The sequence below is a fragment of the Hyla sarda genome, chromosome 1 (assembly GCF_029499605.1).
Source record: "Hyla sarda isolate aHylSar1 chromosome 1, aHylSar1.hap1, whole genome shotgun sequence".
NCBI classification, from domain to species: Eukaryota; Metazoa; Chordata; class Amphibia; order Anura; family Hylidae; genus Hyla; species Hyla sarda.
In genome coordinates, this window is record NC_079189.1 from 589,785,795 (window position 1) to 589,798,816 (window position 13,022).

Sequence of the window (13,022 nt, forward strand, 5' to 3'; positions counted from 1 at the left end):
GAATGCTGCCTGTCAGTCAGAGCAGGACGTGACCTCTGCCCCAATGACATCACTCATAAGTGCCTGCACGGTGGAGGAGGGTGGATGCGGCCAAGCTGTACTGGACAAGGTAAGTATGTTTTTTTTGTTTTTTTTACCAAGCTACTTAACTACCTGGCTACCTTGCTACCTATCTAGATAGCTACCTACCAAGCTTTATACCTACCTGGCTGTCTACCTACCAAGTTATCTACCAACATAGCTAGATAACAACCTACTTAGGCTGGGTTCACACTACGTTTTGTCCCATACGGGAGCGCATACGGCAGGGGGGAGCTAAAAGCTCGCGCTCCCGTATGTGACCGTATGCGCTCCCGTATGTCATTCATTTCAATGAGCCGACCGGAGTGAAACGTTCGGTCCGGTCGGCTCATTTTTGCGCCGTATGCGCTTTTACAACCGGACCTAAAACCGTTGTTGACCACAGTTTTAGGTCCGGTTGTAAAAGCGCATACGGCGCAAAAATGAGCCGACCGGACCGAACGTTTCACTCCGGTCGGCTCATTGAAATGAATGACTTACGGGAGCGCATACGGACACATACGGGAGCGCGAGCTTTTAGCTCCCCCCTGCCGTATGCGCTCCCGTATGGGACAAAACGTAGTGTGAACCCAGCCTTAGATAGCTACTTACCTGTCTCCATAACTAGCTACATACATACCTAGCTGTCTTACTACCTAGCTGGTGTAATTTCATAGGGGGGGATAATATTTTATTATCGGACCTAGGCAGCACAACGCTTTGAGCTATCTCTGAGTAGTAGTACAGTATGGAACTTAATGGATGATGCAGGAGATGTGCGGCTGTGTAGGGCTATTAAGTAGTAGTAGTAGTAGGAGTAGTAGTAGGAGGAGTAGGAGGAGTAGTAGAAGTAGTAGTACAGTATGGAACATGATGGACAAGGCAGGAGATGTGCGGCTGTGTAGAGCTAGTAGTAGTAGTAGTTGTAGTTGTACAGTATAGACAATGCAGGAGAAGTGCAGCTGTGTAGGGCTATTAAGTAGTACAGTAGTAGTAGTAGTAGTAGTACAGTATGGAACATGATGGACAAGGCACGAGATGTGCGGCTGTGTAGGGCTAATTGTAGTAGTAGTAGTAGTTGTGGTAGTAGCATGTATAGGGCTAGTCCTGTAGTAGTAGTAGCAACAGTACAGTATGAAAAATGATGGACAAGGCACAAGGCAGGAGATGGGGGTGGGGGGGGGGGGGGGGGTCGTCTGCCTGCAAAGCATTATAGGGAGATTATCCTAAACAAATCTCAAAAGTTTCAGATCTCACTGAATCTAAATCTTTGCTGAAATTCTGTATAAATCTGATTTGTGCCCAATCGATTCGTCCACCTTCCAGTGGTGGACCATCGTTCTCCTCCCCAAATGCGCTTACGAAACAACTCGATGACCTTGTGAGCTTGGTGACCCGATGACCCGGCGCATTTATACACATTGATAGTCACTTTTACGAAGAACCTGTATCCTTCTCCGGTAAATCCCATGCATTTTGCTGCCTATATTTCACAACGCTGCTGCTAATGTGCGGGTGCCGGTATTTATTTGCTGACAAGGCAAGACAAGAGTCACATTGTGGCCATCAGGCAACCCTGCACCTCCCAAAAAGCTAAGAAAAAAAAAAACATAAAAAAGCACCTCCCTGAACCCTTTCACTACACAGGATGCAGCCTTGCGGTCATGCTATGGGATGTGTGCACTTTCCATAGGCTGCAGCCTATTAATAGTTAAAAGTGGAGGAGTAGCCGGGGCTAAGCGGCAGTAACATCATAGCACATTCCTGGGCTTAGTGGGCTGCCAGCATCTGATTAGAAGCATACAGTATCCAAGGGGCTGTGAGTGGCTGAGCTGGTCTAAGCAAGAAGAAGAGGAGGAGGAGGAGGAGGAGGACTGAGCATAGAGGAGGCTGCAGGGCTTCACACCACTGACAGCCACCGACCCCAGCAAAGGACAACATTTCCAGTGCTCCCAGTGGCTGCGGTGACTGGTGAGTACATTACTACACGTCTATTAATAGGTGACCCATGGGCGTAGGATGTCAATGCCCAACACAGGGAGAACACCCTAGGGATCTATTGGGATCATGAACGTCACCCTTCTGTCTATACGTCCCCTTCTGCGGAATATGTTGGCGCTATGTAAAGCATATCCATATGGATGACAAATATATAGCAGAGCCTGCAATGCTTTCCAGCCGACTCCCTTCCATTCCATCATCCCCCTCACCCCCTCTACCGACACCGCCATCCGATTCCAATGGTAAATCCTAAATTGCGTCTAAATATTCACACCCCCCCCCCTTTCCATGCAGAACGTCCACACAAAGCCCCTCTTTTCTCTTTTCCTTTCCTTCATGCCTAATCCAGCCATCCAGGCATTCCTCAATAGTGCAAGGTCTAGGAGGTAAAAAATTAATTAATAAATAAATAAATGAATGAATAAAAAATCATTGGGGGGGGAGCGGGGGGGAGAGAGAGAGATTGGGGATTATGTTCTGCAGAATGGAGCGTGAACGGAGCCAGACTTGACCGTATCATTCATTTATGCAGGGGGCTGCACAGACGCAGATCTCCGCGCCGTCGTAACCACACCGCATCGCCTGGGCTAGGTAGGCAAGGCTTGCCTTTTGTTTCGGCTCCGAAATAAAAAGAAAATAAATAAATAATAATAATAATAATAAAAATAAATAAATAAATAAAATTAAAAAAGATATTTCCCCCCCCCCCCCCCCAAAAAAAAATAAATAAATAAAATAAAATAGCTGATCAGCTATAGATGTAGAGTGCGGATGTAGCAGAGGGGAGTTTGGCCAGGCAAGTGTTTGTCATTTGGCAGCATGATTGTAGTACAAATAAAGCTTTTCTCTTTGGTTATCTCAGTGTTTCCCAACCAGGGTGCCTGCGGCTGTTGCGAAACTACAACTCCCAGCATACCCGGACAGCCTTCGGCTGTCCGGGTATGCTGGGAGTTGTAGTTCCGCAACAGCCGCAGGCACCCTGGTTGGGAAACGACCGGCTCAGCTCTGCTACATCTCTGCTACATCTCTGTTCGCACAACAAATAGGTATAATCCCCGCTTGGTGCATTTGGTACGATGGAATCCGCCCAGAACCTATAGATTATATGGGATCATTGTAATTCTCCTACGTTGTATAGAATTTCGGCATATAACCTCTGCAGTACCGGTGCGGTGTAGTGTGACGATAGCTCATACAATGTCTTCCACGCCGGCAGCACGGATGATCTGCGGCGGCTGCAGAATATTAATGCTAGACGTGTTTATGATATTTATCATCGGTTCCGACCCACGGGGACAGATGTAGCTTTAGATTTAACGTGTATGGGAATGGCCAGCACCTGGGAGACACTTAAGGTGTCATTTTGGGGTATTGCTTTATGTGTTCCCCACAATATATCTGTGATGTGGCCAATAGATCTGGGCAGCTGCGGGTAGGTAAAATTCCCCTCAGCTGCCATCCTTATGCTACCCGCAGGCATTTCTTGTGGCACCTACAGTCTATCATAAAGACCCCAGCTCCTTTCTGTTCACCCGTCATGGGTGCAGGATTTTGAGACCCCTGCAGCTGCCTTGCTCTATAAGGTGTTCCCCACAACTATATATACTTTAAATGTTTGGTTGGTAGGGGGTCTGACCTCCCGGACCCCTGCAGATCAGCACAATAAAGCATCCTCTTTACTATTTACACAGGTTGTTTGGATGACTGTTCATAGGATTGCAGCCCGATCCCATTCAGAGGTCGGACCCCCACCAGTCAAATATTGATGGCCTCTCCTAAGGGCAAAAAATTAAGTCCCAGAGGACCTACTTTAAAGGTACGTTCACACGAGCGGATCTCCTGCGTATTTTACGCTGAAAAATTAGTCGCTGAAGGACCGCTGTATGCTGCCTTTACAGGTGCCTACTCGGAGCGGCAATACACCGCTACGAGCAGACACACTGAAGCGATGTGCGAGTCGCCGCGCATGCGCGGTGTACTTGCACACGTCGCAGCTGCTCCCCCTGCTCTATGAGTTAGGCTGAGAGCTGCCGCGATGTGCGCATGCCTTCTGCGGCTCGCACATCGCTTCAGTTTGTCTGCTCGTAGCGGTGTATTGCCGCACTGAGCAGGTACATGTAAAGGCACCATGCAGCGGTCCTTCAGCGGTGGATCTGCAGCGTAAAATACGCTGGGGATCTGCTCGTGTGAACGTACTCTTAAGGAGATCTCTGGCAAAAAATGTACTCCTGTGGATAGGGGATAAGCAGCTAATGGCAGGGGGTTCGACCGCTGGGACCCCGGTGATCTCTGGGATGGGACCCGACACTTAGTGAGGAGCGCATGCTGCAGAGAGCAAGCGCTCCATTTAAGGAGTACTCCGGAGAAAAACAAATGTTTTCAAATCCACTGGTGCCAGAAAGTTAAAAACAGATTTGTAAATTACTTCTATATAACTAATTAATCCTTCCAGTACTTATCAGCTGCTGTATGCTCCACATGAAGTTCTTTATTTTCATGTCTGACCACAGTGCTCTCTGCTGACACCTCTGTCCATATCAGGAACTGTCCAGAGCAGGAGACTGTTCCTAACACGGACAGTGGTGTCAGCAGAGAGCACTGTGGTCAGACTGAAAAGAACTACACAACTTCTGTAGTATACAGCAGCTGATAAGTACTGGAACGATTAAGATTTTTTAAATAGAAATAATTAACAAATATGTTCAACTTTCTGGCACCAGTTGATTTATACCCCTTTAAGGCCAAATATTTCTGACCATATTTTGGCTCCATACAACCACCGAGATGTATGGAGTTGGAATAGGACACCCATATAAGACTATGGGTATCTACCTCTGTACACATCTGGTTTCATAAACATGTTTTTTGTTGTTTTTTTTTTTGGATCACATGGGAAAAAATGAGGTTTATTTCATTGGATGCCGTATAATAAATGCATATTGTAAGGGAGTATGGAGGCACCAAACAGTGGTCCTCAAAGTGCCTAAAGCTCTTTATTATAGACCCTATTTGTCCATGTACAAGCTCCATGAGGCCTAAGGCTTTGTCTAGTAGTTGGATATCTGCAGTCACGGAACCTTTAATCAGGGGAAGTCTTCTGTAGCCTCTGGAATAACATCTGCTTAGTCAACATTAAAGGGGTACTCCGGTGAAAACCTTTTTTCTTTTAAATCAACTGGTGGCAGAAAGTTAAACATATTTGTAAATGACTTCTATTAAAAGATCTTAATCCTTCCTATACTTATTAGCAGCTGAATACTACAGAGTAAATTCTTTTCTTTTTGGAATGCTCTCTGATGACATCATGAGCACAGTTCTCTCTGCTGACGTTATTATAATAATAATAACGCTTTATTTATTGTTGTCCTTAGTGGGATTTGAACCCAAGTCCCCTGCACTGCAAGGCAGCAGTGCTAACCACTGAGCCACCATGCTGCCCTTAGCATACATCATGTTTAACTTTCTGCCACCAGTTGATTTAAAAGAGAAAAGGTTTTCACCGGAGTACCCCTTTAAGTCTTATAGTCATGACAAGGACCGCATCATGAATGGTATCACACTTATTGTGTGAATGGTGTCTTCAAAGTGGCTGTTGCCTAGAACTTTGACAGTCATGACAATCTGTGTAAATGGTGTTTTTTGCTTTTTTTTTTTTTTTTATATGGTGATGGCTATATGGCACCTCTACCACCTCACCACAAGCCAATGCCAATGCCACATCTCAAGGAAGGAATCTATTGAAATAAATGGACCCTGTCTCCATTTTGAATCAGAGCAGATTTCTATTGGACATTGTGATCCAAGGCATAACTCCAAGCTTCTGCATCCCAAATACATATATCTATTAACTATTTATGACACAGGTGTGGCAGAGGGTCTTTTTGTCCCAAGTCAGACTCCTGATTCTGCACCCCTTATAGCTGCCACCCCTAGTTGGGTCTGTTTAGACATCCTAAAAAGTAATGTATTGTGTCCTACGCTGTCCCACATTGCTATACAGTGGTCCCTCAAGTTACAATATTAATTGGTTCTGGGACGACCATTGTATGTTGAAACCATTGTATGTTGAGACCATAACTCTATGGAAACCTGGTAATTGGTTCTAAAGGCACCAAAATGTCATCTGAAAATAGGAAAAAGTGAGAATTAAAGAAAAATAAGTAGATAACTAATATAGATAAAGCAAATCCTTACATATAAAAGTAATAAAGATCTGCTGGGAGCTGTAATCACTGTCTAGGTCAGTGTTTCCCAAGCAGGGAGCCTCCAGCTGTTGCAAAACTACAACTCCCAGCATGCCCGGACAGCCAAAGGCTGTCCGAGCATGCTGGGAGTTGTAGTTTTGCAACAGCTGGGGGCACCCTGCTTGGGAAACACTGGTCTACGTAGAGGACAGGAGCTTCTTTGGGGTCCTGTACAGTACACACAATGTCCTAAAAATAGTAATGGAGTCGCCCTCACCTGGTGTCCAAAGGAGCAGCTAACCCTGGTACAGGTAAAGTGTACAGAACATGTAATACCTCCCTGTACTGTAGGGGGCGCTATCAGACACCAGTCAGTGCATACACTTCAGTAATACAGGTAAAGAGTGGTACAGAACATGTAATACCTCCCTGTACTGTAGGGGGCGCTATCAGACACCAGTCAGTGCATACACTTCAGTCGGTTCTTCCAACAATTGACACGTTTCACAGATCTGGACTGTCTGTAGCATTGTATGTTGAGTCTGGTTTCAACTTACGATGGTCCAGAAAAGACCATTGTATGTTGAAACTATTGTATGTTGAGGCCATTGTAAGTTGAGGGATCACTGTATTGCACGTAATGTATTTCTGTAGGATCACACGCATGATGCTGCATGTGTAAATGTTATATAATGTGTGCAGAGATCCAACAGAGTTGTAGTTTATATAAAATATGCTTTAAAGGGGTACCCCGGTGGAAAACTATTTTTTAAAATCAACTGGTGCCAAAGAGTTAAAGAGATATTCTGGCGCAAAAATAAATAAATAAATAAATAATAAAAAAAAATCATATCAACTGGTTCCAGAAGGCAGAAAACAGATTTGTGAATTACTTCTATTTAAAAATCTTAATCCTTCCAGTACTTATCAGCTGCTGCATGCTGTACAGGTAGTTGAGTAGTTCTTTCCAGTCTGACCACAGTGCTCTCTGCTGACACCTCTGTCCATGTCAGGAACTTTCCAGAGCAGGAGCAAATCCCATTGACATTCCTTTTCAGTTTGACCACAGTGCTCTCTACTGACCCCTCTGCCCATGTCAGGAACTGTCCAGAGCATGAGAGGTTTGCTATGGGGATTTTCTTCTGCCCTGCACAGTTCCAGAAATGGACAGAGGTGTCAGCAGAGAGTGTGGTCAAAAAGAAAAGAACTTCCTGTGGTACATTCAGCAGCTGATAAGTACTGGAAGGATTAAGATTTTTAAATAGAAGTAATTTACAATTCTGTTTAACTTTCTGGCACCAGTTGATTTAATAAAATGTTTTCCACTGGAGTAGCCCTTTAAGGAGTGAAGTGGTGTTAGCAGTACACACAGCAATAAATAACCTTTACGTTGCGCTTCCTTGTGTTGCCTATATAGTAAAGATGGTCCTGCTGGTTGGACTGGATAGGTTTGGGTTCCTGTACTAGTCCTTCATTCATTACCTCCTGAATGGCATATTTCAGCAACCGGCTGCGGCCAAGCGCTTCAGCAATAGGAGCTCTCTTCTGTAGCTGTTTGCAAGCAGCAGGAAGCCATACATGCTCAGATAATGGGGAGTGGAGGAAGCCACAGAAATAGGAGCCTCATTGATTCGTGGTGGCAATCACTTAAGAACATGTAACAAAAAAGCCAAGGAAGCGATGGAGACCGAGCGGACAAATTCGGTAAAAACTCCGGCAGTATACTGGCCCCTACACAATGGGTTTATATTTGCTGAAAGTGCATTTGCTATGGTAGGGAACAGCACACATCCAATTGTCTGAGTGGCTTCCCCGCTGATCGGGATCGTTCCAATAACAAGAAGACGTGACAGTGTACGTCACATCTGGTCACACAGGGCACTTCAGCTTTTTATTCCCGAAGGGTGACACCATGGTTGGTTTGGTATCCGATGCCTGTGTTCACCATAAGTCTTAAAGGGGTACTCCGGTGGAAAACTTTTTTTTTATTTTTATTTTTTTTAAATCAACTGGAGACAGAAAGTTATACAGATTTGTAAATGACTTCTATTAAACATTTTTAATCCATCCAGTAGTTATCACCTGCTGTTTACTACAGAGGAAATTATTTTCTTTTTGGAACACAGAGCTCTCTTCTGACATCAAGAGCACAGTGCTCTCTGCTGACATCTTTTTCCATTTTAGGAACTGTCCAGAGCAGCATGTGTTTGCTATGGGGATTTTCTCCTACTCTGGACAGTTCTTAAAGGGGTACTCCAGTGAAAATTATTATTTTTTTTTTTTAATCAACTGGTGCCAGAAAGTTAAACGGATTTGTAAATTACTTCTATTAAAAAATCATAATGCTTCCAGTACTTATTAGCTGCTGAACACTACAGAGGAAATTATGTTATTTTTGGAAAACAGTGCTCTCTGCTGACATCATGACTACAGTGCTCTCTGCTGACATCTGTGTTCATTTTAGGAACTGTCCAGAGCAGCATATGTTTTCTATGGGGATTTTCTCCTACTCTGGACAGTTCTTAAAATGGACAGAGGTGTCAGCAGAGAGCAATGTGGTCATGATGTCAGCAGAGAGCTCTGTGTTCAGCAGCTAATAAGTACTGAAAGGATTAAGATTTTTTAATAGAAGTAATTTACAAATCTGTTTAACTTTCTGGCACCAGTTGATTAAAAAAAAAAAAGTTTTCCACCGGAGTACCCCTTTAATATTGACTATATAGCAGTATTACTTAGACAGTGTATAGCACTATTACTTTATGTACTGAGCTGTTATTTGGGCACTTATGTTGTACTATTTGAGCTCTGTATGCTGATATTTATGTAGAAATGTTGGCACTTCTACAGTACATAGGCACTTACATAAATTATTCTTGCATGGTATAGCAGTACTATGGATGTTTTATTTAATAACCATATGGTATGTAGCATTGTATGTTATAGTTGTTTGTACACTGTACACCATAAGGAAAGGGCAGTACCAGAAGGTACCATGCAAGACTCCATTCTGTTTGGGAAATGTATTCAAAATGTTATTGTTATTGTGGTGCGCCATTAGTGTAGTGTAGGGTAGATGCGGGGCAGATGTTATGGCCCCAGGGGCAGGTGGAATTAACCCGTTCTGTCGTGACACCAGGGCGGGGTTTAGCCTAAACCACCCGAAAGGTTGTACCACTATTCCTAGGTCAGGCAGGGGCAATAAAGAGTCCAAGGACAAGTTAAGGGTAACGGTAGCTTTTACTGAGGTACGATAGATGGTACAGTCTATGCAGTTCAGCCAATATCCCAGAGAGGTGGCCAGTGACACAGTGGGACCTCGCAGGGACTAGACAGACTATGATGCAGGCCACGTTGACTATAGATGACTTGACTTGACTGTGATGATGACAGACGATTGAGAGGACTTACTCAGGACCGACTGGTGGCTGCAGGACTTTAGGCTTGAGGCCTCCAATGGCTGGACACTGGACCAACTTGGCTGGACTTGACCTCAGCAGAAGTAGCAAAGTGCCAAGAGAGAGATTTCAGCCCCTCCCCTTGTTAAATAGGGGGGCTGTGCAAGGAGCCCATAGGTCACTTGGGAGGTCACCTGGTCACTGGGGGTTCTCTGGGTAATGAACATGTGAAAAACATGTGACTAACAATTAAAGGTACAATGCTCTTAATATACAAAACCTATATGTACAGTGGGAGATGCTGCAGGGGAGCCCTGAGGACATGCAGGGACTCTGCCTGACAGGACAGGAGGACAGTACGGGGCCACATCATCCTGTACTGGGATACTACATTATAATACGGCCTGCCTTCTGTCCAAAAAGGCAGGAGTTGTAATTTCCACAAATTTTGGATCCAGGAGCTTTAACTACATGCAATACAGAGAGGATAACAGAGAGAATTATATTTGGGTCAAAAAAAAAATTGAGGAAAATAAATTATATTAAATCACGAGAAAACAAATAGTTGTTCTTATTGTTTTTCCAAAAAAATAACAAGAAAAAAACTGGTTGTGGAAGGGTTAAGCATCAGAATGTTATTGGCGTACAGCAATTTGGCTACGAGAAATTATAATGGAAATATTTCTCTGTGAACTATTTATTCTCAGCTCGTGATGAAAACCCGAGGGGACTATGATTTCTGCAAAAGAATCAGCTGTAAAGAGATGGAATTTATTGTAACATATTTTATAGGTAAAAGGAAAGTAGCAAAAAGACAGAAACAAAGCGGAAACCCAGTACAAAATCAGGGGATTACTGCCGGGCGCTCACCCCCTGCTGATGTCTGTGGTGCTAGAACATTTCTGGACTCAACTTATAGGAGGCAGTGGTGTAGTTGTCAGGTGACAGCCGCTCCATTCTTAGTGCCATCACCTGACAGCCGCTCGATTCTCAGTGCCATCACCTGACAGCCGCTCTATTCTTAGTGCCATCACCTGACAGCCGCTCTAATCTCAGTGCCATCACCTGACAGCCGCTCCATTCTTAGTGCCATCACCTGACAGCCGCTTTATTCTTAGTGCCATCACCTTACAGCCGCTCTATTCTCAGTGACATCACCTGACAGCCGCTCTATTCTCAGTGCTATCACCTGACAGCCGCTCTATTCTCAGTGCCCTCACCTGACAGCCGCTCTATTCCCAGTGCCATCACCTGACAGCCGCTCTATTCTTAGTGCCATCACCTGACAGCCGCTTTATTCTTAGTGCCATCACCTGACAGCCGCTCTATTCTCAGTACCATCACCTGACAGCCATTCTATTCTCAGTGCCATCACCTGACAGCCGCTCTATTCTCAGTGCCATCACCTGACAGCCGCTCTATTCTCAGTGCCATCACCTGACAGCCGCTCTATTCTTAGTGCCATCACCTGACAGCCGCTTTATTCTTAGTGCCATCACCTGACAGCCGCTCTATTCTCAGTACCATCACCTGACAGCCATTCTATTCTCAGTGCCATCACCTGACAGTCACTCTATTCTCAGTACCATCACCTGACAGCCACTATATTCTCACTACCATCACCAGACAGCCGCTCTGTTCTCACTGCCATAACCTGACAGCCGCTCTATTCTTAGTGCCATCACTTGACAGCTTCTCTATTCTTAGTGCCATCAACTGACAGACACTCTATTCTTAGTGCCATCACCTGACAGCCGCTCCATTCTTAGTGCCATCACCTGACAGCCGCTCTATTCTCAGTGCCATCACCTGACAGCCGCTCTATTCTCAGTGCCATCACCTGACAGCCGCTCTATTCTTAGTGCCATCACCTGACAGCCGCTCTAATCTCAGTGCCATCACCTGACAGCCGCTCCATTCTTAGTGCCATCACCTGACAGCCGCTCTATTCTCAGTGCCATCACCTGACAGCCGCTCTATTCTCAGTGCCATCACCTGACAGCCGCTCTATTCTCAGTGCCATCACCTGACAGCCGCTCTATTCTCAGTGCCATCACCTGAGAGCCGCTCTATTCTCAGTGCCATCACCTGACAGCCGCTCTATTCTCAGTGCCATCACCTGACAGCCGCTCTATTCTTAGTGCCATCACCTGACAGCCGCTTTATTCTTAGTGCCATCACCTGACAGCCGCTCTATTCTCAGTACCATCACCTGACAGCCGCTCTATTCTCAGTGCCATCACCTGACAGTCACTCTATTCTCAGTACCATCACCTGACAGCCACTATATTCTCACTACCATCACCAGACAGCCGCTCTGTTCTCACTGCCATAACCTGACAGCCGCTCTATTCTTAGTGCCATCACCTGACAGCTTCTCTATTCTTAGTGCCATCAACTGACAGACACTCTATTCTTAGTGCCATCACCTGACAGCCGCTCCATTCTTAGTGCCATCACCTGACAGCCGCTCCATTCTTAGTGCCATCACCTGACAGCCGCTCTATTCTCAGTGCCATCACCTGACAGCCGCTCTATTCTCAGTGCCATCACCTGACAGCCGCTCTATTCTCAGTGCCATCACCTGACAGCCGCTCTATTCTCAGTGCCATCACCTGACAGCCGCTCTATTCTCAGTGCCATCACCTGACAGCCGCTCTATTCTTAGTGCTATCACCTGACAGCCACTTTATTCTTAGTGCCATCACCTGACAGCCGCTCTATTCTCAGTACCATCACCTGACAGCCGCTCTATTCTCAGTGCCATCACCTGACAGTCACTCTATTCTCAGTACCATCACCTGACAGCCACTATATTCTCACTACCATCATCAGACAGCCGCTCTGTTCTCACTGCCATAACCTGACAGCCGCTCTATTCTTAGTGCCATCACCTGACAGACACTCTATTCTTAGTGCCATCACCTGACAGCCGTTCTATTCTTAGTGCCATCACCTGACAGCCACTCTATTCTAAGTACCATCACCTGACAGCCACTATATTCTCACTGACATCACCTGACAGCCACTCTATTCTTAGTGCCATCACCTGACAGCCGCTCTATTCTCAGTACCATCACCAGACAGCCGCTCTGTTCTCACTGCCATCACCTGACAGCTTCTCTATTCTCACTACCATCACCAGACAGCCGCTCTGTTCTCACTGCCATCACCTGACAGCCGTTCTATTCTTAGTGTCATCACCTGACAGCCACTCTATTCTCACTGCCATCACCTGACAGCCGCTCTATTCTTAGTGCCATCACCTGACAGCCTCTCTAATCTTAGTGCCATCACCTGACAGCCGCTCTATTCTCACTGCCATCACCTGACAGCCACTCTATTCTTAGTGCCATCAACTGACAGCCTCTCTATTCTTAGT

At 45.5% G+C, this 13,022-nt stretch overlaps 1 protein-coding gene across 2 annotated transcripts in view; it reads left to right on the forward strand.

The window, feature by feature from the left end:
* Positions 1-1,829: 1,829 nt before the first annotated feature.
* DAB2 (DAB adaptor protein 2) overlaps positions 1,830-13,022 on the forward strand; it is a 118,961-nt gene continuing 107,768 nt past the window's right edge. Inside the window, exon 1 of one of the 2 annotated variants that reach the window (XM_056546031.1) lies at positions 1,830-2,031. The gene's annotated coding sequence lies outside the window, so the exon portion shown is untranslated. The remainder of the gene's footprint in view (positions 2,032-13,022) is intronic. The other variant, XM_056546039.1, reaches the window with a different exon arrangement.